The sequence below is a fragment of the Hemiscyllium ocellatum genome, chromosome 5, assembly GCF_020745735.1.
Source record: "Hemiscyllium ocellatum isolate sHemOce1 chromosome 5, sHemOce1.pat.X.cur, whole genome shotgun sequence".
In the NCBI taxonomy this organism is placed as follows: domain Eukaryota; kingdom Metazoa; phylum Chordata; class Chondrichthyes; order Orectolobiformes; family Hemiscylliidae; genus Hemiscyllium; species Hemiscyllium ocellatum.
Genome location: NC_083405.1, coordinates 38,030,055 through 38,057,775, shown reverse-complemented (window position 1 = coordinate 38,057,775; position 27,721 = coordinate 38,030,055). Strand labels below are relative to the sequence as shown.

The following is a 27,721-nucleotide window of genomic DNA, read 5'->3' as shown; positions in this document are numbered from 1 at the left end:
TCCCTTACTTCTCTCCAAGGCCCCAAGGGATCCTTCCATATCCACCACAAATTCACCTGCACCTCCACACACATCATCTATTGCATCCGCTGCACCCGATGTGGCCTCCTCTATATTGGGGAGACAGGCCGCCTACTTGCAGAATGCTTCAGGGAACACCTCTGGGACGCCTGAACCAACCAACCCAACCACCCCGTGGCTCAACACTTTAACTCTCCCTCCCACTCCACCGAGGACATGCAGGCCCTGGGACTCCTCCATCGCCAGAATATAACAACACGACGGTTGGAGGAAGAGCACCTCATCTTCCACCTGGGAACCCTCCAACCACAAGGGATGAACTCGGATTTCTCCAGTTTCCTCATTTCCCCTCCCCCCACCTTGTCTCAGTTGATTCCCTTGAACTCAGCACCGCCCTCCTAACCTGCAATCCTCTTCCTGACCTCTCCGCCCCCACCCCACTCCGGCCTATCACCCTCACCTTGACCTCCTTCCACCTATCACATCTCCATCGCCCCTCCCCCAAGTCCCTCCTCCCTACCTTTTATCTTAGCCTGCCTGGCACCCTCTCCTCATTCCTGATGAAGGGCTCTGGCCCGAAATGTCGAATTTCCTGTTCCTTGGATGCTGCCTGACCTGCTGTGCTTTAACCAGCAACACATTTTCAGCTCGTGCCTTCTTCATATCAAAGTCGAATTCAGTATTGGGAATGTCCAATCCAGCTTTAGTCTTACCAACCTTTCCATAGTGGTACAATTTGACACAATTGAGGGTCTGTTAGATCATTTCAGAGGGCAGTCTAAAAAGTGAGGGCCCTAACCATATCAACATCCTAGCCCAGCTGAGACAGCAATTACTTGGTAATCATCTCTACCCAGGCTGCAGTGGTGCTAACCTTTTCTGGAAAATGGACTTAGCTCTCTACAAATCAAAAGCTTATGGGCAGTACCTTATAGGGCCCCGAGCAATGTGGTGGTGAGATTTGTGACAGAATTGCATGAGGAGTCTGGCAAGGCTATCTTGACATCAAGAGCATCTCGTTGTGTTTTTTATGTGTCTGCCATCAAACACCTTATTAAAAGCACAGCTTACTTCATTGATATTCAGCTTCTTATCTGACCTTAGCCTGTGTTCCAAACAAGCTGGATGTTGGAAATTGCGATCACAAGTTGGGGCAGGCGGCTGGCAACTTCAGCTCACTGCTGCCTGCAAGGAGCTTCCATGGTGCTCAGCATCATAGAAGACCAACAGTGGGCACCAGCTGCAGTCAGATCATATCCATGGACATTGGCATCCACCATTTTCCGAGCTCCTCAATCTTCATGGCATCCATCTGTAGACACTAGCAGGGTCCTGGCAGAGATTGATTTGATGAATTAACATTCCTCTGTCAGGGCTTTGTTGCAGATGTTGGAGCACCCTGCACAATGTCTGATTCACTCAAATATTTCACAAAATTAATTCTGAACTTTTTGAATTGCCGCATATTTTTTCCTGACACTCTGACTTTTTTTACTGGGCTGGATTGTCAGTATATGGCAGTAGCCTTTGGTAGTAACATTGGGAGGAATAAATTTCAATTGCTGACAGTCCACACAAAAAAAAAGTCTTTATACCCGAGAGATCAATTTTGAGGGATTACAATGTATTCACATTGGGATAAGAATAAGGACTAATGTTCTTGTAGTTATTTCCTCAGCATCTGTGGGATTTGTATCCTGATTAATAAGATTAAGGTTTCACTTTCTTATGGAATGTATGTGGGCAGTATTGTTTGTTATTCTGCATTATGTGCTCCAGTTTATTAGCTGCATTACCTGTTCTGTACAATTGGCCAGTGCAAGTGCCGTTGTTCTGCATTTACATGCAAGGGTTGCCTAAACACCACACGTTTTTCCTTTTGCTTCGAATGAATATTGGATTGCCTTAGGTGGGTGACCTGGCTGAATGAAACCATGAGAAAAATGCAACACCGAGGAGATTTCAGTAAACACTAGAACCATTTTGCCTTAATCTGGAGTGAAATGTTAGGAATGTGAGGGCCAGTGATGATGTCTGTATGTCTGACTAAATCTATTTTCTCAGGGTAAGGCAGTGGCTGGGAATTAAGCCAATTGCTTGACATTAACCTTAAAATGATCAGCCAGACAGAGATTATAGCCACTGGGAACCTTGCATTTACTGTTTGGCACTATGGAAACAAGGCAGCCTTCATCGGCAAGGCAAACATATACCTCTGATTGCTTTAATGCTACCTTTTCCACTTTTTCAATTTATATGGCAAATGTGTTTTTTTTGTGTTTGCACTACACCAGTCTGAGAGGCCCATTATTACAGCAACTTGGCAGGAAAGAACATATCGTTCACATTTATTTATGCTCCAAGTTAGTACAAGTAACTTCAAAGATGCAAATTACTTCCGTTGAAGATGAGGAAAAAAACTGTCATCAGGGGCTGGAATAGTGGAGGCAAGAAATGGGACTTCATTGTAGATGTAGAGTGTGGTGAACCAAGATGAAAATCAGTTTGTTGACTTGGATGGGGTTAGATCAGGTTGGATCCAGGAAGTGGGAGCAAGGTGTAGGTGCCGGGGGTGTGTCTGATGGTGGTCAGGTGTGGCCAGGGGTCAGTTTGGATCAATTTGGGTGGGGGGGAGCAATCAGGTCTGGGGTATTGGATGGTGAGGGAGGGCTTTCATACCTGTTGGGTTGTGGGCAGAACCAGGGAAGATGGATGGGAAATGGGTGTTTGGGTCCACTGGGGAAGGGAGAGGAAGGTGGGTCAGTTTGGCATCAGGAAGGAGGGGTGTAGCTAAGGGTCAAGGGGGTGGATAATAGTTGGCTCGGGTCTGACTGTGAGAGTGGTTGGGTCCAGCTGGAAGATCGGGCAGGGATGGCTCTCAGGCCTGGGGGAGATGTCAGTTCAATGTCCCGTGGGAGGATGTGCATTAGGGTCGGGTCTTTGGGGTATAAGAGATCTGGGAGAGTTACAGCTAAGATTGGGGTCTCCTTGGCAGTTACTCTGGAGTTAGACCATATAATAAACAATCTAACTTTTCTTGAGGAGCTCTTTACTTATTTTCATCAAAACCTCTGATTTAAATGGAGACTTTCAGAGAGTTCCAGGCACAGAGGAATCATCCAGTAGAAAATTCAAATTCTCAGGCAATTCCTTTGGGGTCTGCTATGAAGGGAGTTCTGCACGGTCCTCATGCACACCCCGCAACTACACAGGAAGAATGAGTGTCTATCTGGCCAGTGGAAAAGCAGCCCTTATGAATCAATAAGAATCAGAGAGAATAGATGTGAGAGCCATAAAGGATCGAAGCAGGTTTAAAGTAGATGGTTATGATTAATATTCTGAAAACTTCCTTCAACTGTGATCTCTGTTTGATTTCCAATCAGGAGATTGCAGCAGAACATATCTGATGAATATGTCCATTCCCTTCAAACCTTGACAGTGACTGAATTCTTCTCAAAGTCCATTGATCTTCTCTGGATGGTATGGGAGACCAATGTGTAACAAAATATCCAAGCAATTCAGCAACATTTGAAGGTGGCATTCAAAGCATAGTCTTATGGTGAACTGAGTAAGCTGCAAGCCTCACTGGGAGGGAGAGAGATTGTACAATTAATCGTAGGGTGTTGCGTAGTGTTGTAGAACAGAAGGATCTAGGGGCGCAGGTACATAATTCTTTGAAGTTTGCGTCACATACAGACAGGGTGATTGAAAAGGCATTTGGCACGCTTACCTTCATGGCTCAGTACATTGAATATAGGAGCTGGGAAGTCATGTTGAGGTTGTACTGGAAACTGGTCAAGTTTCTTCTGAAATACTGTGTCCAGTTCTGGTTGCCCAGTTATAGAAAGGGTATAATTAAAGCTGGAGAAGGTTCAGAAGAGGTTTACCAAGATGCTGCCGAATATGGAAGGTTTGAGCTGTAAAGAAAGGTTAGAAGTTTATAAAATAATGAGGGGTATAAATAGAGTTAATGGTAGTTGTCTTTTCTCTAGGATGGGGAATTTCAAGACTGGGGAGAGATGAGTGGAGAGAGGTTTAAAAAAGACATAGGGACAAAATTTTGTACAGAGAGTGATTCACTTGCGGAATGAATTTCCTGAGGAAGTGGGGGGTGTGGGTACAATTACAATGTATAAAAGACATTTGGATAGATGCATGAATAGGAAAGGTTTGGAGGGATATGGACCAGGAGCAGGCAGGTGGAACTAGTTTAGTTTGAGATTATTGGTCGACATGAGCTGGTTGGACCCTAAGGTCTGTTTCCATGCTGTATGACTATGACTCTGTGTTCCTCACTTCACCAAACACTGGATGGAACATAGCTCTTTCAAATGGAGTGGTACAGTTGCTCAATTTCACATCTATTGAGAGATTGCAGCATCTGCATTTAGTTATCTCCAGTGGCTATCGATACTGCTGAATAAAAGTAATGGTGAGGGTGAGGTCCTGCTCCCAGCACCAGAGTTTGATGGTCTGGTAACTCATCTCTGGCTGCTACCTATCCTTGTCTTAACCTGCTGGCGTTAAGGATACAAAAATAGACACTACTTAGCCTAGGTCTGCTGTCACTGAGTGATAGGTTTCATCAGTTTATGAGCTTGTGGGAAAGTCTAGAACCAGCAAAAATGTCTTAAATTTATATTGCACCTTTAATGTAATGGTATGGAGTAATGTAAGGAGAAACCAGGTCACATAATCAAAGGTCTGGTGATAGAGTTAGGTTTTAAAGCTTATCTAAAAAGAGGAAAATGAGGGAGAGATGGAAAGAGTTGTAAATGAAGTGGTAATGGAACTAAAACAAAAGTTGCATTCCCAGGTTAGCTGTAACAATTGGTGATAGCCAGACAATATGTTGAAGGTGTTAGCCCCCTGTGTTCTCTGTCTAGCTAACACCAATTGTTATAGTTAACCTGAGAATGCAACTTTTAAAAAAAGGTTTTGTGATTTACACATGAAAGAAGTGAAACTATCATGGTATTTGAACAAATGAAAGACTCAACAGACAATCAAGGTATTTTTCAATGTATAATTTTAGTTACATCACACTGTACATTTTTGCTATAAATTCTGTGCCTTACAATTGTGTACTCCACAACCACCTGATGAAGGAGCATCGCTCCGAAAGCTAGTGCTTCCAATTAAACCTGTTGGACTGGTGTTGTGTGATTTTTTTTAACTTTGATATTACTTGATATTTCAGCTTACCCTAAAAATGTTTTACATTGTCATTGTTTTGAAAGTTTTTAAAACTTTCCCAATTCTCTGTCTTCCTGTTAATTTTTGCCTCATTGATTTGTTTTCTTTCAATCTGATGCTTTCGTTGATAGCACAAAATTTTCCTGGTTAACCATATTTCCTTCCTAGAATCCTTCTATGTTACTTTGATTTATCTTTGATGTCTTTCACTTAGACACTTTATATCCTTCTGACTGAACATTGAATTCAATGTTGTGGGTGGCACAGTGATTAGCACTGCTGCATTACAGCATCAGAGACCTGGGTTCAGTTCCCACCTCAAGCGACTGTCTGTGTGGGGTTTGCACATCCTCCCTGTAGGTTTCCTCCAGGTGCTCCGGTTTCCTCCCACAATCCAAAAAAAAATGTGCAGGTTAGGTGAATTGGCCATGCTAAATTACCTGTAGTGTTAGGTGTAGGGGAATGGGTCTGGGTTGCGCTTCAACAGGTTGGTGTGGACTTGTTGGGCTGAAGGGTCTGTTTCCACACTGTAAGTAATCTAATCTAATCAATAATCGCAGACGGTAAACTCTGTCTGCCTATTTTATTTTCAATTTCTTTAACTTATATCAGCAAAATGAAACCTGTAATATTTCTGAAAAGATCAGTGTTGAAGATTGCATTTAATTCTACTCAATGGTGTTACAGGAACTGAGTTGGGAAAAGATAGAACATGTTAGGATTTTGAAGGGGACAGACCATAAATATTATCAGCAGCGAGATTTCAGAGATGACTCAAATAAAACACCGAATTGGACACCTTGGAGAAAATGGTTCTAATGTATGGAATTACTTCAAAGCTAGATGCTAAATCAGAAGCTGAACAAGTATGCATGCTTTTATTGCCAATTGAGATTATAACTAGTGGTCATTATAGCTCACAAAACTGTTAAAAGAAGTTGGATTCTTTTGATTAAGTTCTACAAATTGTTGACAATTAATTTTTTACCTGAGACCAAATAAAATTCTTGAAAGAGATCACTGTCATTGGTGTGATGGCTGAGGATGTCAAACAAATCTTGTAGCTGACTGCTAAGTTTGGGCTATTTGCAGTCCTGAATGGAGAGAGCTGTTGATACATCTAACTTTCCCCATCAGAATGTGGGAAATGGGTGGGAACAGAGCTATTTCTGTTGGATAGACAATCTAACTTTGTTGCTGATGAATAGATTGAGCTTAAGAAAGCCAAACACCATTATCGTCGATTCAGTTATCAGGGTCTTGCATGAAATATTCATTACACAATTGTCAGATAAGGCTAGGGTTTCCATGAACACTACCTCTAGGTGGTGTAAAGAGCAAAAAGCAAAACTGGCATCATTCTCAAGTGAAGGGAAACATCTGTCAATTTAAAGATGATGCTGTTAGGGGTAAAGTAAAGAAGCCTGCAGGACAGAATAGAAAGAGTTTATTTCATCGCACTAGCCTTCCTCTCTCTGCCACTCCCATTGTGGCTTCCTGACCTGCCCCCAGCTTCCCCATCACTCCCAGAAAAAAGGAAACTAGCTCCTGGCCCAGGCCTTTCAGCCACATTGGTTTTGAAGATATAACAAGTTCACGGAGCTAACTAGTCAAAGGAGGAAGCCAAGCATGAGGTCCAGATAGACAACGTTGAAGAAAGATGTTGACTTTTACACATTGCTGTAAAGTCTCTAACCCACTCCACTTCTGTGGCTTCTCACCATCAGAATTGCTAATGGGTAGAGAACTGAAGACTCAATTTTATACCGTTCTAAAGAAGTTAACTCCACAGTTAACTCACTGGGCTATAATAACGTATCTAAGAAAAACCAGTCTCACCAGGAAGCCAATCAACCATAAATATTAATGTTTGCATCAAAACATGGAAAATAGGGGCAGGAGTGGGCCATTTGGCCCTTTGAGCTCACTCCTCTATTCAACATGATCATGACTGTTCCTTTATCTCAACACCTTACTCCCACTCTCTCCCAATACCCCCTGACACTCTTAGCTTATAGAAATCTATTTCTGTCTTATTCATATTCAGTGATTTAATCTCCATTGCCTTCTGCGGTAGAGATTTGTACAAGTTTGCCACCATCTGGCTGAAGGGGTTTCTCTTCATCTTATTCTGAAATGGTCTACCAAACCTGAGACTATGACCCAATGTTCTTGATCTGAATGTTTATGTCTCAATAAGCCCACTGTCATTCTTCTGGATTCCGGTGAAGACAGATCTAATCGGTCCTTTGTCATTTCAGGAATCAGCCTGGTGAACCTTCGCTGTATTCCATTGATGGACAGCTCTACACTTATGCACATCATAATCCTTCCACCATGCATTTGTCCACTTAATCAACTTGTCCAATTCAACCTGAAGCCTCTTTACATTTTCCTCAGCATTCACAATCTTACCTAGTGTTGTGCCATCAGCAAACTTGGAAATATCATATTTGATTCCCCGATCCAAATTATTGGTCTATATTGTCATAGCTGGGACCCAAGCACTGATCCTTGCGGTATTCCTTAGTGACTGCCTTCCACTTCAATAATGACCCACTTATTCCAACTTGCCCTCCTGTCTGCTAACCATTTCTCAGTCCATGCCAGTATGTTACCACCAATTCTCTGTACTTTGATTTTGCACACTAACCTCTTATATGGGACTCCTGAAATGCTTTCTGAAAATCCAAATACTTAACACCCTCTACTTTGTCATCTAATTTACCAATTGCAACCTCAAAATATTCCAGTAGGTTTATCAAACATGATTTCCTTTTCTTAAATCCATGTTCATAAGTCGCAAGACACCAGGGTTATAGTCCAACAGGTTTATTTGAGATCACAAACTTTTAGAGCACTGTTGGTGTCATGTGACTTCTGACCTTGTCCACCCCAATCCAACACTGGCACCTACACATCATGCATCCATGTTGACTTTGTTTAATCCCATTGGTATGTTCCAAGTGCCCTGCTGTCATATTGTTTGTAATCTATTCTAGCGTTTTCCCTACTATTGATGTTAGGCCAGCTAGTCTACAATTCCCTGTTTTCTCCTTCTCACCTTTTTAAAATTGTGTGTTTCACATTTTCCACTCAGAACAGTTGGGATTATTTCAAAATCTACAGGATTTTGGAAAATAACAACTGACATATCTACAATTTCAGGGGAAGTAGTTAGCACCCAAGATGTAGATTATCAAACCCTGGGATTTACCAACTTTCAGTCGCAGTTAGGACCCACATTTTGAATTGGATTACTTCACTTTCTAACCCGACAAAGAATTCTGACTTGTTACTTTTTCCGAGAGTACCTCTCACTACAAAGTTATTAATCATTATTTTTTCATTGCATAATTCCAAATTTAGGATAACCTGTTTCCAAGATGGTTTCTCATGTCCTGGTCTAAAAAGGCATTTTGTGAATACCCCGGGAATTATTACAAATCTGGTTAGCCCCGTTTATGTGCAACTTAAAGTTATTCAGAATTACTGGAACACTCTTAATGCATATATCTTTAATTTCCCTCTTCACACCAGACCACTACATGAGGTGGAATTTTACAAGGTCCTAAATGACATGGGCTTTACAGCTTCCTATCATACTAAATGCACTGAGCAAACTAAACATTAAGAATTCTTGACATGGAAGTCAGAGCAAGTATCTGACTTCAGTTCATTGCTGGCTCCGGGGATCCTCCATGTTACTAACACCAAGCTGTACCTCAGGGCACCATCAATCGGTATCAGCTACATGCACCCATTGTCCATGGACATTGACATCCATTATTTGCAATGCCTCAGGATCCTCATCTCTCCAATCTACTTGCAGGATGCCAAGGATGCATAGGTTTGCATTCTATTGCTCACCAGTACCAAATACTGAAAGGCTTTGGCCACTTTGGTAAGCAGTCAGCTCATGGATTGGATTGGCTGCATTCAGGCTGCTCATTTGCATTCTTAGAGCCTAACAAAATGCTAACAGAATCCTAACTTTATCTTAGTGTACTAATTGGTGCAGCCACAGGACCAGGCAGCTTGTCTTGCTGCTCAGCAGTCCTCAGTGATGGGATTGGACGGTATGTCAATCTCACACTATACGCTGTGCCAGCAGCATATGCAGCAAACACGTATAGCAAACGTGCAGCCCTGAATCAAAGTCTTTAAGAAGTAATCCTCTTTAAAGGCCATGGAGACACCGATCAGAGGGTCAGTCACAGGGTCTCAGCCTCGTAACGCAACAGAAACTAAGGGAAAAGTGAGTGGTGGTGGCCTGAGGGTGGGGGAGAGGGGCTTATGGCCATGGTGCAGAGATTCAGAAACCTATTTGAGATTGGGCCTACAGGCAGTAGGAGGGTAGTGGAGGAGAGATGACAATTGTGAAGATGGTCAAATGCATTTGTAAAGGGTGTGGTGGCGGGGGGTGCGAATTGATATTTGTGGGTGACAGGACTATATGGGAAGGGGGTTCATTCACAATCAGAAGCATCCTGGCTTCAAGGGGGTGGGGAGTGTATGACCACACCGGATGTGGTCTCCACGTATTCCGGGGATTGAAGGATGGGGAGTGATGGAGGGGAGCCATGAAGCCTCTGGGATTCAAAGGAACAGTCACTTGGATTTGGATTTGGATGTTCAGGACTTCACTGACACGTAGAAGTACAGTATTGGAATCTGAAGAATGCTCACTGTTGCCTTCCATCTCAAGAAAGAAAATGGCGTGACCTCTTCTGGGGATGTGGGGACGGTGGATTAAATGTCTCGAGCTGTGAGGGACGGTATTTCAGGGCCCTCTGAGGTGAGGCCCTTAATGGGCCCTGAATATTGGACCCAGACCCATTGACAGCCTGAGGCACAACCCTGAGGGTGCCTGGGATTCACTAAGTGCTGCTCACCTCCCTGCCCCAGACGACCAATCCCATTGATACAAGTGCAATACTTTGCATTCAGGGCGCTGTCACTCATGCTCCCAAAGGAGGTTTTCCTCTTTCTCTCACATTGTGTCTCAGTGTTATTCTAGCCACCTGGAATGTGTGCCAGGTTCCCCTGTCGACCTGTCTCCGTATGTTCAGCCCTGAGGACCAATTGGACAATGGACCACAGGTTGTGCATGTATTCAGCAGACCGTCTAAGTCTAGGGTCTTCTGGCTCTCTAATGGCAGATGGGGGGCAGCCAGGCGATTGCATGTCTGAGGTGGCTGTGCCACTGGACAATGTTGTTCATCGCCTCCCACATCCCTGCCCACTGCTCCTGTTCCTCTCTGCGCATGTGGGCCAAGTCCCTCACTGCTGACACCATGGGGTCCTCTCCTGCCTGGGACTGGGTGGGGCAGGTGGGTAACGGGTGCCCAGTATCGGGCAGCCCTCTGAGTGCCAGCGGCCTGGCATACCTGTGCCTCAGCCATCTGTGGGGGCGCCCCCACCAGCCACTACTCCTGAACGTCCTCATGCTGAAGCTCCCCGGGATAATCTTGACCTCCGAGATGGCACAGGCATCTTCAGGGGGAATCAGGCTATTTCTCCATCGGAGTTGTGACCATCCTGCTGGTGCCTGTAACAAACAATGGAGAGAGGTCACAGCAGCCAAGAAGTGATGTGCAATGGCTGACAATGAAAGCGGGGTTAATGTGGGAGTTTCAATGGGATGAAGAATGATACACACTCAGTTGGATTTGAGTATCCCAGCTGGAGTCATCCCGGTCTTCCCCTGTAAGAACGGGAATTCCCTCCTCCCAGGTCACTACCTGGGAGGAGTGAATCCTTGCTCTTGCTGGCATGCCTCCACCCATCTGGGCACCTCCTGCCCTTTTCTGGGCTGTCTTCTGGAAGAGGGAATGAGTGAGATGAAATTTGGTGGCATAGCTGTGGAAGTGGTCAAAAGATGGTGAGGTGCATCCAAATGAGTGAGTAGGCAGCACAGAGGCCGTGGTGTGGGAGTTTGGAGGTGGTTTGGTGTGAGACTGTGTGGGGGAAGACGTTGCAGACAACAGTGGAGGTCATTGACCTCTTGTGACATTACTGGCCGCTCGTCCACACGAGGGAGACTGCATTGATTAGCGGGAATCAAATTTCACAGCATGCATGTGTATAATGAAGGATCCACTTCTGCAAATATCCAAAAGTGTTTTTCTTAATTGCTCTCAGGTTCACTGAGCCCATGGTTCTCCAAACATGTTCTATATATCTTGCACTACTACCTTCATAAGGAGATTACTCACTGCCTATAAAACCCCTTAATAATAAGCTTTGCACCATCTCCTATTTCAGCTCTCGCAGGCTCTTAGAAGAACAAAATACAGTAGTTAGTTTATATTGCTCTTTCTATTTCCTTTATCATTCAGTGACTTCATTGGTGCTTGATACATCTGAGAACTATCCCAGCTTTAAGTATGAGCATCTTCTTGTAAACTAAGCTGCCTGGATCCAAAATTTGCACTTGGCAGCCCATTAACTTGTAGGCCTGATACTGTGCACCTATTTTAAATGCACATTCTGCGCCTAGTATTTCAAAGTCTGGTGCACCCCACTCCCATACTATAGGTGCCAGAATTACATCGCTACAGGCATTCAAACACATAGACTTCATTGTGGTTGTGAAACCAGTTCAATTTCGCCTCTCATAGTTCAACATAACTTCTACTGTAAACAGCCCAATCCATCAGCACCACCACCACTACTGTCAAAATCTTGAATTTACTTAGCTCATTAGTGGAGTTTCTGTCAACCTCCCCCATGGCCCCCATCTTTCCTTATGCCAGTGCTCTTGAGGATGTTAGTTTTACGCGGACTTCCATAATTGACTTTATCCGAACTCTCCTGGTTCAAGGTGTTTTAAATATGTTTGGAAAATGCTACATGACCAGTCTCTGAGAATGGTCAGTCACCCCATAATATGGCAGGGCAGTTATGTGTTTCTCAAATGGCTGTAGCAGCATGATTGACAAGGATGGCCTGCTAGCTCCTTTCAGTAATAGTAACTGAATTGACCGTAACCTTTCAGTGCCCCCACACTGTGCTGAGGTCCCAGGAGATTAGTGACTTCTCTTTTAGCGATCTCTGGTTTAAGGGTTCTTCCACAACCTGTCAGTTTCTGTACTTTACCAGAAATTGGCTACACAGCAGTTTGATAGGTTTCATTGAGGGGGGAGGGTGCTCCCAATGAGCACAGCTGAGTTTCCTTCCACTAGTCTCTGAAACTCACCTCATTAGTTGTGCACTGTATGGTGCTCCCCTCACCCTATCTTCTCTCTTGCCGGAGGCAGATGCACTCACCACCGCTGGGATCCCCCCTGGATTAGTCAGTATCGACATTATATTTCAAACCCAGCAGTACCCACTGGCCGAGTGCTGTTAGCCAGGAGTTGCTGTTCCCCGTGCATGTAGTGGGAAGGGACCTAAAAAGAAATACTCCTCAGGGCAGAAAGGTAATATGGCTGACACTTCATTGTAAATATAAGTGGACATTCAGAAATATGTTACTATTTGTGAACCAAGCTAAACAGGTTACCTGTCCTTAACATCATTACATCTTTGAATGCTGTTTAGAACATAGAACATAGAAAAATGATAGAGCTACTCTTTCCCCAGAGTGCAATGCAGCTGGATATCTTATTGTCAAGCTTTACATGCAGGAATATCTTCACATTGTTCAAAACCTTCACTTTTATTCAACAACAATAAATGTCAAGAACATGAACATTTCAAATTAGCTTCATCTGCTTCTGGGACAACTTTGGAGCAGCAATAGATTTACAGTCAATGAGTGATCACTGCACCCTGCTCTCATCTCCAGGAACTGGGTGTCTGGTTTGTTGCAGTCGAAACTGCATCACTGTGTCGGGTGACATTCCTCCTGCTCAATGTCCTAATGTTTCTTCTCAGAACACTACTGCCGCTCTCTCAGCTCTCCAGCATCCTTCACATCCCCTCTTTGTCTGCTCCAGTTATGCAGACTACAGAACGTAAGGATTATGTGGATTATGTCTGAACTATACTACAAGGACCTGCCTTCAGTAAACATATCATCTGCTCTATGATAGCCACGATGAAAGAATGGGTTGTATTGTACCTGTATTCAGCCTCAGTCGCAACGTTGTGGAAGCCATTGCTGTAGAGGGTAGCACTTGTCTCACAGTGACCATCGTTTTCAAGCATTGGGCCGTCGGCTGTTTAGCATTCTCCTCTGTACAGTGGACCATGGAGAGCTCTGACAAGGAGGGGCATGGAATAGTCTTGCAAGGAGCTTTACTCCAATAACTGTAGTGCGGGCCTTCACACACAAATACATCAGCAACTGCAAGTACTGAATGATTACTTACACTTGGTCACCCCAATGTCACTCAAGGCAGGCAACTTTGCAAATAATAACATATTGTCAAATACTTACAGTTTAAGATGAGAGAAAATCCACTCCAGGCCCTCATGAATAGTGACCCACAAGTGAAACGCTTGGCATTGCCAGTGATTACTTCAGCTTCATGGACTATGATTGATCTGCAATTTCCAAAGGCATAGTCAAGATTGCTTGCGACCAGGATTTGTTTCCCAACAGTTGGGCATTGCATGTATTTCACATGGGGGCTACAATGTTTCCAGATGTGCCTTATTAATGCAATTGCCCCATGATCGTAAGTGTAACCCAATGGCTCTTATTGAAAAGAAACACTGTCTCCATCCACTCCACAATCAGTTTTCATTTCCATTGAGTGTTTATGATTCATCAGCACAGAAAACAATGCAGGTTGCTCTTTGCACAGAGAGGAGCAGGCTTAGCTGGAAAATCCAAGGACTCCCATAAGATTCTATGTTCCTTTCTTCCTTGCATTCCCTGTCAAGCCCCTCGGCACTGTGCCTCCATGCATTCCCATACAGGGCTTTGACCTCACAACTTCATCTCTCGACATTGTGCCTTGAGCACCAGCTCTACAGCTTGGTCATGCCAACCAGCATGCTGCACTGTCCCCCATCGAGACCAAGATGGATGTGACTGGCAAAGACCATACCCCTGGCCTACAGTAACCCATGTTCTCCAATCTAATATTGTCTCCTCTGTTATATGTTGAGTTTCCCCCATTTTAATTCCTGTCCTGTCTGTATGCCCGAACACTGGCTCTAATGCCCAGAACCAACTTCCTGAACTTCCTGAGCTTCCTGAACACTGCAATGGTCCTTGATAATCCATTTGACTTTCATTGAATTGACCCCAGGACTGATTATGGCCCACCCCCTCTGATTAGCTTGGTCAGATAGACCTGACTGATAAATAAGCATGACTCTTGGCCAGCTCCCTGGACTTGTTGCACTGGACCTAACAGTTCACTCCCTGGACTGTAGTGATATGGAACCCCTGACCCTGACTGTCCCAAGGGTCTGAATGTCTGCATCCTGGCCCATGAACTGATATCAGATGATGCCCTTGATTCACTGTCCCTGAATTAGTACTGTCTCCCTTAGCCTGAGTGAGGACCATTGCCTTAGACTGTGAGCCATGGCTGTTTACTGGAAGCATGTGCAATGTGTTTATGGCATACGGTGCTCTCGCATGATTCAGGTATAGCATGGTACCATACAGCAACATGTCCACACCTTTGATTGATGACTGCTGCCTGGCATTGTGCCTGCACTGAAAGGCAAGGCAGGACAGAAGTACTGTGAGCCTTAAGTTCTGGCTGAGGAGGCAAAGTTCAAAACGGCATAGGTGGAGATGCTCTGCACTGAGTAAGTGCAGAGTGAGTGAGCATCAAGAGAACAAGCAAGGAGTCTTCAAGTACAGCTGGTCCAATCCTCATGACTGGCCAGTGTCTCTGTGATAAATGTGTCCTCGTAGAAGAATTGCAGTTCAAGTGGTTACTGAGCTTCAAAGTGTAGCATCGAAGTGCAGAACTGAATTGTAAGTGAGTCACGATACGTGGAGATGTTGGTACATGTCAGATGCCAACCTCTGTGGTTGGTGAATATAGGTGGACCCTTTCCCAGGCCATACCCTGAAACATTGGGGACTGCTGCCTAAGATGGAGGCCCAGAGGAGCAAGTAGTAAGCTGGAATCACCAGGTACCAGCTCTGACTTTCATCTTGTCGCCAAGTTTGTATCCGGCAGTTGTGGGACGAGGAAACTCCAGATCAGTGAGTACAGATTAGGTACTAATGGCATGTTAATGTATGCAAATGAATGCAAATAAGCTTTTCATTGCTCACTAGTGAAATTCTTGCTTCACTCTTCAAAATTTAGTTGCAGAACTGGATGCTTTTTTCTCAACATCAAAAACCTAATTTCTATCAATTTCACCCCACTTCACCAATGGCCAAATTGTTTTGGAGTTGGGAAGATTCCATTGTGTGTGTGTGTGTCTGGCAGAACTGTAGGAAAGTGATGGGGGTAGTGTTAAGGCATGACTCCAATTCAGTGTCAACTTCACCACTTTTAAATGTTTTAGTTATGGATTTCCCTAGAAATAAAGATCTCATGCAAAGAGGTTTTCACTCCTGTTACTTTTGCTGAATGATTTGAAAATAGTCACATCTAGCATATTGGAATAAGAAAATGTTTGTTCCCATATTTTGTAACAGTTTTATTCCTGTATTAGATTTCATTTATCGCGATTGTACCATTTTTGAAATCTCTTTGAAAGACAATTTTAATCCTGTCCACCCACAGAAAATTGGACAGCCGAGCATTTAAAAGCTCCTGTGAGATTTATCTGCTGAGGTTCTGCTCCCTTTCTATGGGTCATGAGTTCAACCTGATCTCACTGAGCAGGTCGGGAGTATGTATGTCAGTTGTATTTCACCAAGCAATGGCTTCATTTATGTAATCCTTTTAACACAAAACTTCCCGAACAACTTCAGTGAGACCTCAGCCTTGTTCTTGGTTATTCTCACATAAATAGAAGAACATAAAGTAAATGCTGGTTGAAATATGATCTGAAAAATGTTTTTAGCCTGTGCGCTCAATGTGTTATTCAAATAAATTTTCTGTATGTGACTTGGTCAAAAATAGTCGAAGCAATGAGCTTGAGGAGGTTCTCAGCATCACTCTTTGCTTCCTATGTTCTCCATACGTATGATTTTAAGAGTAATGTTTTCAAAGAGATTGAAGTGATTAGTATTGCTAGACGCTACCCCCATTTGGGTATGCAAAATTCTTTACACAATACTTTGTTCAATAAGCAGAAGACAGCACTGAGATGCTGGAAGTTTGATAAACACAGACAATAGCTCCCAAATATGCATCAGTGCAGCATCTACATATGTTTTTCTGGCAGGGTGTCTGAGAGGTTTGCTGCATGGATTTATAGGGACCACATGCATTACATTTTAGTCACAGCACAACAATATATCATGTTGCAATGGGGGCATGTATGTGACGTTACAAAAGAGCCACTCTAACCTGTTTGCTTATGAAGGAGCTAAAGTTTAAAGGTGATGAGGAAACATTGTTTATGCCTAGCTACTTCTCTTACAAATGGCGTAAATCTGAATTTAATTTGTGCTCCATTTTAATTGTTAAACTGGTATCTCTTGTTTGTTTGTTTGTACAGGAGCCGTAACTGATTGAATAAATCCTTTCTGTTTTTGTATTCTCTCTGGTACATATGTGAGAGTGCAAAGTGTTCCCCCATATCGAAAGGTGAAATAAACCCTAATTCTGCTTTAATGGCATCACAGCATTAATGCATCCCTCACAGAGTTGGAGCTTGCAAACAAAGGAAATTACCCCCATTGTTTAAAAGAAGTGAAAATTTTAAATCACAATTTTCTTACAGATGGGTGGTGAGAATAGGTGGAGAGATTTAGTTTAAAACTGCCATCTGTCTGTGACAACTTGTAACAGGGTAATGTTAGGCCATCTAATGTCGGCATTGTTTCCAGGCTGGCAAATCTATTTCTCACTTCTATCACGATTCCTAAATTTTGATCAGAACCTTCACTATTTTTTGCCACATTTCTCCAAATTGTTTGTCTCGCATCCTTACGGGAAGGATTTTATCCCAATCGGAGAACCCTCCTTTTATCAGTTTTCTGAAACAAGAGCTCCATAAGCGTACCTAATCCGGTCTGTCGCTGTGTCATTCATGGTATTTCCTGAGTCATACCATTTTGGCTAGAAAAGGAGTGCTTCTCTTTAGATGGCTGCTCTCGTCCCTTTAAGAGTGACAGCCGTTCCCAAAAGCTCATACTATTACTTCCACCCACTCCACCACGCCAATGGGAAACCGAATACTGATCAAGGGCGCAGTGTGAGTATTCAATTTGGACTCACTCCAGGGATTCAGTGGGGCCAGCCTTGACCTGGCTTAAGCATTCTGGCACATAAAAAAAGAAGCCAGCAACAGAAAACCTGCCCTACTAATCTCTTTCCATGCTGACGTTGATCTTCTACAAGGCTTCATACAGTTTAGATTGGCAGAATTGAATAAATATGTGGCTGGATTGAGCCAGTGTGTCGCCACTTGTGTTGACATGGTGTCTCAGAAGCGGGCCACACATTGTGCTACCTCTGCCCACGATGCTTTTTTTTAAAATTGCCAAACCTCACCAGAGGACCTTCAGGTAATGCAGCAGTGGAGAAATCACCCAGTCAGTTTGGATCTGTTCCTGCGCTGTTGGGCCATACCAAGCTCCCAGACGGTAAGTGCTGCCAACTAACAGTCTTCATACAGTCACAGCTTAGCTGCAAGCTCAGTGACTAAGTCTGAGGTTGAGCCAGGGGCTAAGATTGATAGTAAAGGAAAACAATGTCATGGCATAGACAAGTATTTTCTGCTGGCATTTATATTTCATTTTGAGGGACTGTAAAGTCGTATTACATTCTTGGAGGGAACATTTTTCCAAAATCACACAGTTCCTGAGAAACCTGCAGAATTTCACAGCCTACTACAACATTGTATTCAGTATTCGTGGAATAGTACTTAATAATATTTACATCTATTTCATGGCTTGATTGGATTTGTTTAATTTGTAGCTTGTGCCAGCCTTTCCTCCCCATTCTCTGGCTAACCGTAAATGATTTCCTGAAAGAGGCCCTTTCAAACTTTATATAACACTTTCCTCCCTCTCCTGTGGCATTTTAGAAACACGAAAGTACTTTTTAAAGTGTAGTCATTGTTGGAATACAGAAATAAAGCAAAGTCAGTGGGCAGTTTCACCTGCTCCCCAGACGAGCGACCTGATGAGAAATGGGTGCATGGAAAGCCAATGCTCAGTACAATACAGGGTTTTACTCGACAATTCAATAAAGCTTATTCAATTCAATGGATCCTTAGTCACTGTCAGACATAGGAAATAAACCAGAAGAATCTTTCATTGTATCTGTGGGTAAAGACGTTTTCACTGTGAGCTGGAGTAAAAGTGGAAATTCATTCTTTCTAATCACAAATACAATTTTGCTACACTTTATATACAGGAAATCTTCACACGCCTATGTTTGTGAAATCTATTTACACTTTATACTTGCCCATCAAAAGAAAATGAAGGTTATAAATAGTACTTGTAAATATACATATATATATATATATATATATAGATCAGGTGATGTCAGGTGACAAGAGCTGGAAGGTCCACCTTAATGTCGCTCTATCTTTTCAGCTTTTCACCAGTGGTGTGACGAGATTCTCCCTAGGCAGTGGCAAGTTGCGAATTGATGGGGATTATTGTTTGTTAAACACCTTGTCGGTTCACTTCATTAATACTCAGCTCCCCACCTTACCAAACAACCTGACATAGAAAAAGCTCAACAAGGAAAGCAGAGTGTGTACCTAGCAGATTTAGCCCTCTCCTTCCTCCAACTGGCTTCCCATGTTGTACCAGTATCCAGTATCCCAGGGCACAACTTATGGGCATTGCATTCCACATCCATGGACATTGGCATTCGACATGTGCCAGCCTCTTAGAATCTTGGCACTTCTCCAGCCTACTTATGGTTCGCTTGTGCATTTCAAAACTGCCTCACAGGTTGCACAGGAGCTATCATTGTCATGTTGCGGCAAGGACACTGTGCACTCAGGGACATACACCTAACTCACGGCCTAGGCCAGGCTACATTTCCAACTTGGTCATTCACTCTGAGCCCAACCTTGTCTTGCATTGTCTTGCCTTGCTTCTTAGAGATTTGTAACCCCAGCCAAAGGTATGATGCTTACATTGCTGCTGTCTTGCCATAGCACAGACAAAAAGCCAGAAAAGCCCATCATAGTTGTCAGCAGGCCTCAGTCAAATCAATGGGATAGCTTTTGCTCAGAGTTCTTGACACTGTAAGACCAGGGCAGCTTCCGATACAAGAGCAGGCTCTGCTTGGGGTGGCTAGAGTCAGAATGCCCTCCACATAAGAGGCAAGGAGCTGCATGTTCTACCCTATTATGGGCTGGTATCCCCAGAAGTGAGACAGAAATATGTAGTAAAGGAGATGAAAGTGCCTGGCACAGCTATTAAAGTCGGGTGGTATCCCGAGTGAGTGAGTAGGCAGCATAGTGGGCATGCAATGTCACTGGTGTTGAGGGTTGGTGTGGGTCAGAGCGAGTGAGGGAAGACATTGCAAGCAATAATGCGAGTGATAGGGCATGAGCCTCAGTGGAAGGTGAGTACAGGAGCAGGGTGAGTGAGTGTGGAGGTATTGGAGAGGAGATGGTGTCACTTACACTAGCCGATTGGGAGAAGCGCCATGACTTTCTTCCTACAGTGCCAGTCATTCCTCCAGATGGCCGAGACTGCACTAATCTGGGTGGCCATCTTTGACCAGACTGACATGGTCTGGTGTCATGGCCTACACTGGTCCCAAGGCAGAAGGGAGGTCTTGCAGCAGCACCACTCAGACAAGCAGAAGCTCCAGGACCCTTCCCTGTGAAGCAGGGCACCGATGTCCCCCTGTCTTCCATGTCAGGGGCTGACTGACAATGTTATCCGGATGTACAATGGGCTTTTAAAAATGGCTTGGGTGGAAAGGATGCCGGTGAATTCTGGATTATTTCTGAGGGGGGAATTATTCCTGGAATGGCTGATGGAAATTGAACATCAGGGATGCTTTAGGACAGTGGGAAGTTATCAACGAGGTGAGTTTGGCAAGATGGGTGAAGAGAACATGGCAGTGACAAACCCTCCATATTACTTAATGCACCTTGATCTTAGCCAAAAAATAATAACATTCAGCCGATTAACTTTAAAACCAATTCAAGCTTGTAATTTTTACTGACCCAATAACAAATCACTTTTTAAAAAACTTTTAATTTAACAAATGATCATTAAATATTTTGACTAAACACTACTTTAGTTTAGTAGGCAACATGGTACATGTACAGGAGAAAGAGACATATCCTTTCTATCCCCTATCCACTAAATCTCAGTCCTTTCACCAAATAGTTCACTGTTGCTCCTAGTTTCCAGTGGGTCCCAAGAATCTTGTTTCACAATTTCTTGTCACTATTTGAAGGTACGCGGGGTATATGTCCTGATGTGGCTAACAGCACATCCTTTTGATTGTGTTCAAAGGGCAGGCAGAAGTGGGAACTGCAGATGCTGGAGATAAAAGTCAAGATTAGAGTGGTGCTGGAAAAGCACAGCAGGTCAGGCAGTACCAGAGGAGCAGGAAAATCAATGTTTCAGGCAAAAGCCCTTCAGCAGGAATGAGGCCTGTCTCCAGAGGGCAGCCTATTGACAATGCTCAACCAGTCTACACTTGCAAAACTTGGAGCATTGTGTCTAACACTACACACCATTCTGCTACTACATAACATTTATTAAATAATTCGAACAGAACTACAAATTACACCAGAAACCAATTTATCAGTCAGCCAAACCTGCATGTATGATCCATTTACATGTGCTACAAGCTGTGTTTATTCACACACAGAGCCCCGCTCTTTGCACTATGTCCACACATTGCATCTTTTCCATGAGTAAAGGGCTGCGGAGACAGTCAGTTCCTGCTGCATGCTGATTGCAATGCCCTGACTAATCATTGTTCACATGTCTGGTCTGAACTTGTTAGTGAGGGCGCGTGTTGGTGGGGAAGATAGTGAGTGGTAATAAAAAACTGAGGATGCAGCATAGAGGGATCTGCGGGGTTAATAGTGTGGGAGCCTGAGGGGGACTGGGGAGGATGGGGATCAGGTGAGGGAAGATATTACATTCAATAATAAGAGTGGTAGAACATCAGTCTTGTTGGGAGATGGGTGCAGTAGCAGGGATAGACTGAGTGTGAAGTGGCAGAGAGAGGAGTGTGGCACTTACTCTGGTGGAGCAGGGAAGGTTGCTGACTTTGTTACAGCACTGTTGGCCACTCCTGCAGTGGAGGGGGCACTGACCAAGATGACCGCCTCAGACTGGGCTGGCAGAATCTGGTGGGGTGACCCCCTCTGCTGGTCCTCTGGGAAGAGGATGCCTCTCCTCTGGATCAAACATTTGTCAGGACCTCTAGGCCCCTGTTGGTGAGTCATGGTACCATCCTTCCCCTCTCTGACATGTTGTGACTCCAAGCAAGGCAGTTTCAGAGTCCCAGTCCTTGTACAGGGCCACATGGTCTTTTAGGTATGGCACAGGAGTATGGTCCACTGGTTCTGAGTGAGAAGTTGTGGGTAGGATGGTGTGGAAGTTTGATGTGAGCGACTCCACAGGGACATGACAGATAATTATTGAGCTGGGTTTGGTAAGATGTGGTGAGAAAACTTGAGGGCTCGTGGTGAGAAAGACTCTAAAAAACTTGACTCAACTCTGACTTAACCAAAAAAATAAACAATTCAGCCCACAGATATTCTTGCTGAAAGAAATCGGTTTCATTTTTGTACATTTTTTATTGAGTGCTCATGTGATCATTACCTCTGTGATGATCATTTTGTCGACGATGTCTTAAATGGAGGCGTGGCTGAACTGAACACCTCCTCCATCTAGGTATTCACAAGGACATTCATCCATTTAATGCAGAGGTTATAGATAAGACACTGCAGCTACATTCTAAACACTTCAAAATACAAAGCTCTGAGTTAGATTAATTGGGTAAGACAGGTAATTAAATCGATATCCACATAACCTTAAGATGTTCCTGGTACCAGCATTCACTGGCGAGTGTGTGTCTGTGTGTGATATAGCTCTGCTCCTCTTTCTATTCTGAGTGGTAGATACTGCGGGTTTGGTATTCACCCAGCAAGTGAGTATGATAGGGCTAGGATTACATCCCAGGCAGGTGCTGGAGATCAGGCAATGGAGTGATGATCATAGAGAGGAGTCCTTGTTTGCATTAACCTTTACTTAGATCAGGTTATAAGCAAGGAAAAACATGAGGCAACTCAGCCCTTCAAGCCTGCTTGGCCTGCATTCAGCCGATCTGATTTTCACCTCAACTCCACATTACTGCATATCCCTGATTATCTTTCCACGCCTTAGTCATCAAAGAATTTTTGCCTTAAAAATATTTAAAGATCCTGCATCCCCTGCTTTGTGCAGAAGGGAATTTGAAAGACTCTCAACCCTCTGAGAGAAAAAGAATGCTTCCTCATCTCTATTTTAAATGGTTGATCCCTTATTTTTAAACGATGACGGCCTAATTCTGAATTCCAGATTCAGATTCTGGATGACAAGAGGAGTCATACTTTAGACATGCATCTGTCAATTCCCCTCAGGATCTAATATATTTCAATCCCGTCACACTTGATTCTTCTAAACTCTGAAAGACACAGGCCTAGTCACTCTTGCCTTTCCTCTGGTTGCCCCTGGCATTCCTTTCATGACTTGAGTATCCACAAAAGGTTGTCTGGACTCCTCCTCAAGGTCCAACACTTCTTCCTCATCTGAAGAGGGCTGATCTTTCTTGTTCCCTTGAAACACTTGACTGTGTTGTAGCACGTATATATTGCAGAGTGCCTCAACGCTAGTCAAGAAACACATTTTAAGAAGTGTAATGGTATGCTCAAAGATACCTCTGGCAGACACAAGAGTCTGATTGTAATGCTCATCTGCTTCCTTCAAAGGATGCCTCGCTGGTACCATCAGCCACATACCTGGGGGATAATCCACATCATCAAGGCACCATCTATCGATCTGGGTGGCTGTTACCTGAAGCTCTTGGAGGTGAGATTTTGCAATATATGTGTGTCATGTTAATTCCCTGGGTGGTCACTCACCAGTTACACTACCACAGAGTGAAACCCCTTATGACTTACAAATGCAACTGGCTGTTCCCATGGAGCCATTGTTGTCATGTGAATGCAGTCGATGACATGATACATTGGAGGAAACCTATCGATGACACCGATTGCAGCTGTCCTTGCAACCTGGTGTTCCTGTTCAGTGGCAAAGTGACTAAATCACTGGTTTGACTAAATAGGCCTTTGGGCGCCTCATTTATACACTTGTGTGTGGCAGCCACAACTTAGAACCTACCAACTCCTGGAAACCACTGATGGTATAGAAATTGAGTGCTACTGTAGCCTTGAGGGCCACTGGTCCCAACAATTCCACGCGGCTGTGTGTCCTGATGTGACCTATCTTGATAATAAATTCCTAGGGCATCACCAGACATTGGTAGCACAGCCTTCTCTCACATGTTAGAAGTTGCTTGTTCCTGGTTCTCAAGTTATTGCGTTGGTGCCTACTGCCATTCAATGCCATCTCTACTGATGTTGTCTGATGTTGTTGGTTTTGCATTCTGTGTTGTTTCTTGTTTTGCACTGTCTCTGGCTCTTCCTCGGGTTTTAGGCAGCACATATGAATAAGACCAATGGCTAGAAACTACAGTGTGCGCAGAGGGAAGATATACATGTAAAAGCAACATTGTCCATGGCTCCCATCCATTTAGCAAATTATGAGGGAGTCTCCTTTAAGTGTTGAAATATGCATGAGATAAAGTCCACCCTCCTAAAATGTACCATCTCCTGCACTAGAGTCATAGAGTCATAGAGATGTACAGCATGGAAACAGACCCTTCGGTCCAACCCGTCCATATATCCCAACCCAATCTTGTCCCACCATTAATTGAGCTTATATGCAGAAAATCCACACTTGAAAAGCAAAGGTAAAATTATATTGTGTGTTACATTCTAAATGCGATCCTGTGTGTTCTACCCTCCCTGTCGCTCTCAGACCTGCCCCAATCATCTTTGATCCATCCAACATAACCTTTCCTCTTTCTTCACCTACCCTTGAATCCTTCCTCATTACCCTGACTTCTATTACTATTACCCTGCACATGCCATCTCTTCCATGACCATTCCATTGCCCACTTTGACTCTGAACTCTCCCAATTATCCTTCTCCATGCTTTTGCTGGCTTCTATGACCATCCCATGTGATCTCCTGGTACCCGAACCTGACTCTGGATCTGTACCACAAATCCCTTTGAAAATTATTCTTTCCTCTGCTATCCAGAGCCATCAATTTGATGCTCAGGTCCACATCCTTTAGCCCTTCATTCATCCTTCAATCCCTGTTTGACCCACCACCCTTGTTGCAGAAAAGAATGGTGCTGAAGGGGTTAATGGTCATGTGACATTGCCTCAACCCATTCTATTGGTGTCACACACAGTCCGTTCATGCAGACAAGGACTTCGACTCCAGCAGATATATCTGAACCAGCTCCGCGCAATTATGTCTCACCAAATATAGTTGTTCTTATTGCTATCATGCAATAAATTTACTTGTTATCTAAGAAACCTCTTCTGCAGACACTGTGCACTGGTGTAACCTCCAACACAAATCATTAGATAGGCCCAGGATATGGCAAAGACAGACGAGGATTGGTGACAGTGGATAATTTCAAGCAATCCTTACCAAGTGCCACGTACTAGTGAAGGTATCAACAGTGGTATTGGAGCAAATATCACTTGCTTATTTACAGAACAAACATACCCTGGCACCAGATCCTTTCTTCCACTGCACCGTCCTGCATCCTAGCACCATATTCTATCCACCGTTCCTTGTCCCCCTGACATCTCTGCACGTGAACACCAATCTTTCAACATCCATTGCTTTGTGCCAGAGTTTCCCATGGAAAGCTGGCTGTTCACAGCTGCACGGAGCCCACTGGCACTTGCCTCCTTTCAACAATCATGAATCTGATGATATGAACTACTCATGAGCTGCTAACTTTAGCCAGACAGTCGGAGCTTGTTGAAAACTGTCGGACATTAATCAGTGCACATGACATGTAATGTGCTGGAAGCATAAACCTGCTACAAGCTAGTGTTATGTTTGGTGCACCACAGGCAAGTTGCTGACTCTACCTCTATTTCTCAATCCACTGTCAGGAAATCAAGATTTTTGCATCCAGTCTGATGAAGTAATACTGCAGGCTATGTTTTGCACCCTGGTGGGATTAATTAAATCCACCCTCCCCATCACCACCAGTGTGGTCAGGCTCTGTAATGCTGGATATTGCAAACTGATGAGAGACATACAATTCTATAAAGATATTAACAAAAATAAACTATCCAATGAATGGATTTCAAAGATACTACATTCATGTTAGGTTAGCCAAATAATCAAGCAGAATATTACTCATGACTAAGTCATTAAGCATCTGTCACATTTGCCATTAAATGTTGTACAAAATGAAACACTCAAAATACACTTAAACAGTGGTTATCAGAATTTCTCCAGTACTTTGATATATCAAGGAATTGTTCAATGTATATTTTAAACCTATCTAACTGGAAGAGTTTGTTGAAGTCAACTGGGTGCACTATAAAGAGATTAACTCGCACTTGTGTGGGTGTGAGGACAGGCTTGGGTAAAGCTGTGTGAAAGTTTGCCAATACTCCAGGAATGTTTGGGAGTCGCCAAGAAATAACGATGAATCTCCAGTACACATCTGCAAGAAATCCCAGAGAAAAATCATCAAGGAGAAATGATGCGTCTTTTTTGGAAAAATGTTGTTGAATAGCTTTGTTGTCCTGTTATTGAAATATCAAAATGAAGGCAAAAGGCTGTTTGATGGACAGTCAAGCAATCATCCAGGCAGGTGTCGAAGAATCCATTGACTTTGTGACTGGCATATGAAGACAAGGCCAGTGAGGCTGGCCCTATTTCTATGGCCAGTAGGAGAAAGCATGCAGTTGGATGATTAGAGGCAGTAGGTCATGTGGTGACAATCTCAGGAATATGCCCAGAGTTGGCTGACATTGCTGCTATATTTCATAAATTTTGCTGATTGTGTAAACTTATGTGAAGAGTAGTTGTTCAGGTAAAGCTACAGGCACCAAGGGAATTGCATTGTAACAGAAATCAACCATTAGGATCAGGAAAAAGGTGAGTAAATACTTAACACAGTGACTTCGAAACAGTAAGGAAGGACAGTATGAGATTGAGATGTCTCCCATGAGACAGTTGCAAATGAAAATAAGCTGTTATTACTGCAAGTAGTAAAGGGAACTTTAACTTCCTCTGTACTGCAAACCAAACAGTTCAAGCCTATTCATTTTTTTATAATCCTTCTGCATAGGAGGCGATTACCTTTGCTTGATTGCTCTCTTTATTATTGAGCACAGTTGAAGGTTACTGTGTGGCGAATGGTTTGACTGCAGAATTCAGTTCCTTTAAGATGAGCTGTCAATGACACAGGGAGAGATCTCAAATTGTGCAGCAACCAAGCAGAACTAAGCTGGACTCCAGACCACGGAATACACTCAGCAGAAAGAAAAATTGTACAAGGGCAAAGTAAGAGGTTTTTTTTTACTGAAAAGAAGTGAATTTTGCAGAATTTCCAAGAGTTGAACCTTAAGAATTGAGTTCCATATTTTCACCTGCTGGGATGGAGAGGTTGGTTGACAATCATTATCAGTATCTGTTGTTAGAAAAAAAACAGTAGTACTGTTACCAGATTTAACATCCTATAGCGAGTTCAATGGACAACTATTTTTATTCATTCATAGGATATTGGTGTCACTAGTCAGTTTCGCATTTATATCCATCCCATTACCCTGGAGATGGTGATGGTGAGCTGCCTTTTACAATTCCTGCTGTCCTTGTGGTGTATCAGGAAGCTAATTAGGAGGGGAGTTCCAGGACTTTGACACAGTGACAGTGAAGGAAAAATGATATAGTCCTAATTTCAGAATAGTAAATGGCTTGGGAAAGAAGTTGTAAGTTGTTCTATTCTCATGCGTCTGCCAATCTCCTTCTACTTGGTGGAGGGTGTGGTTTGAAGAGCAGCCTGGGTGAGTTACTGCAGTGCATCTTGTAGATGTTACACACTGCTGCCAATGTCATTGGTGGTGAAGGCAATGAATGTTGAAGGCAGTTGCTTGGGTGCCAGTCAAACAGGCTGCTTTGTCTTGGATCTTGTGGAGCTTCTGAAGTATTATTGGAGCTGCATTCATCCAAGCAAGTGGTGCGTGTTCCATCATAATCTCAACTTGTGCCTTGTAAATGATGGATAGGGTTTAGGTAGACAGGAGGTGAGTTGTTTTCTGCAGAATCCCTGCCTCTGACCCACTCTTATTGCCAAAGGGTCCATGGTCAGATGTTAATGTAAAATCCCCAAGATGCTGATATGCTGATTAATACGCAAATGTAGCAACATTAT

At 43.6% G+C, this 27,721-nt stretch overlaps 1 long non-coding RNA gene across 2 annotated transcripts in view; it reads left to right on the top strand.

Annotated features, from left to right (window-relative positions):
* LOC132815664 (uncharacterized) overlaps positions 1 to 27,721 on the top strand; it is a 472,009-nt gene that overhangs the window by 142,033 nt on the left and 302,255 nt on the right. For both annotated transcript variants that reach the window (XR_009644692.1, XR_009644693.1), the window contains exon 2: positions 23,173 to 23,272. This is a non-coding gene — a long non-coding RNA (uncharacterized LOC132815664). The remainder of the gene's footprint in view (positions 1 to 23,172; positions 23,273 to 27,721) is intronic.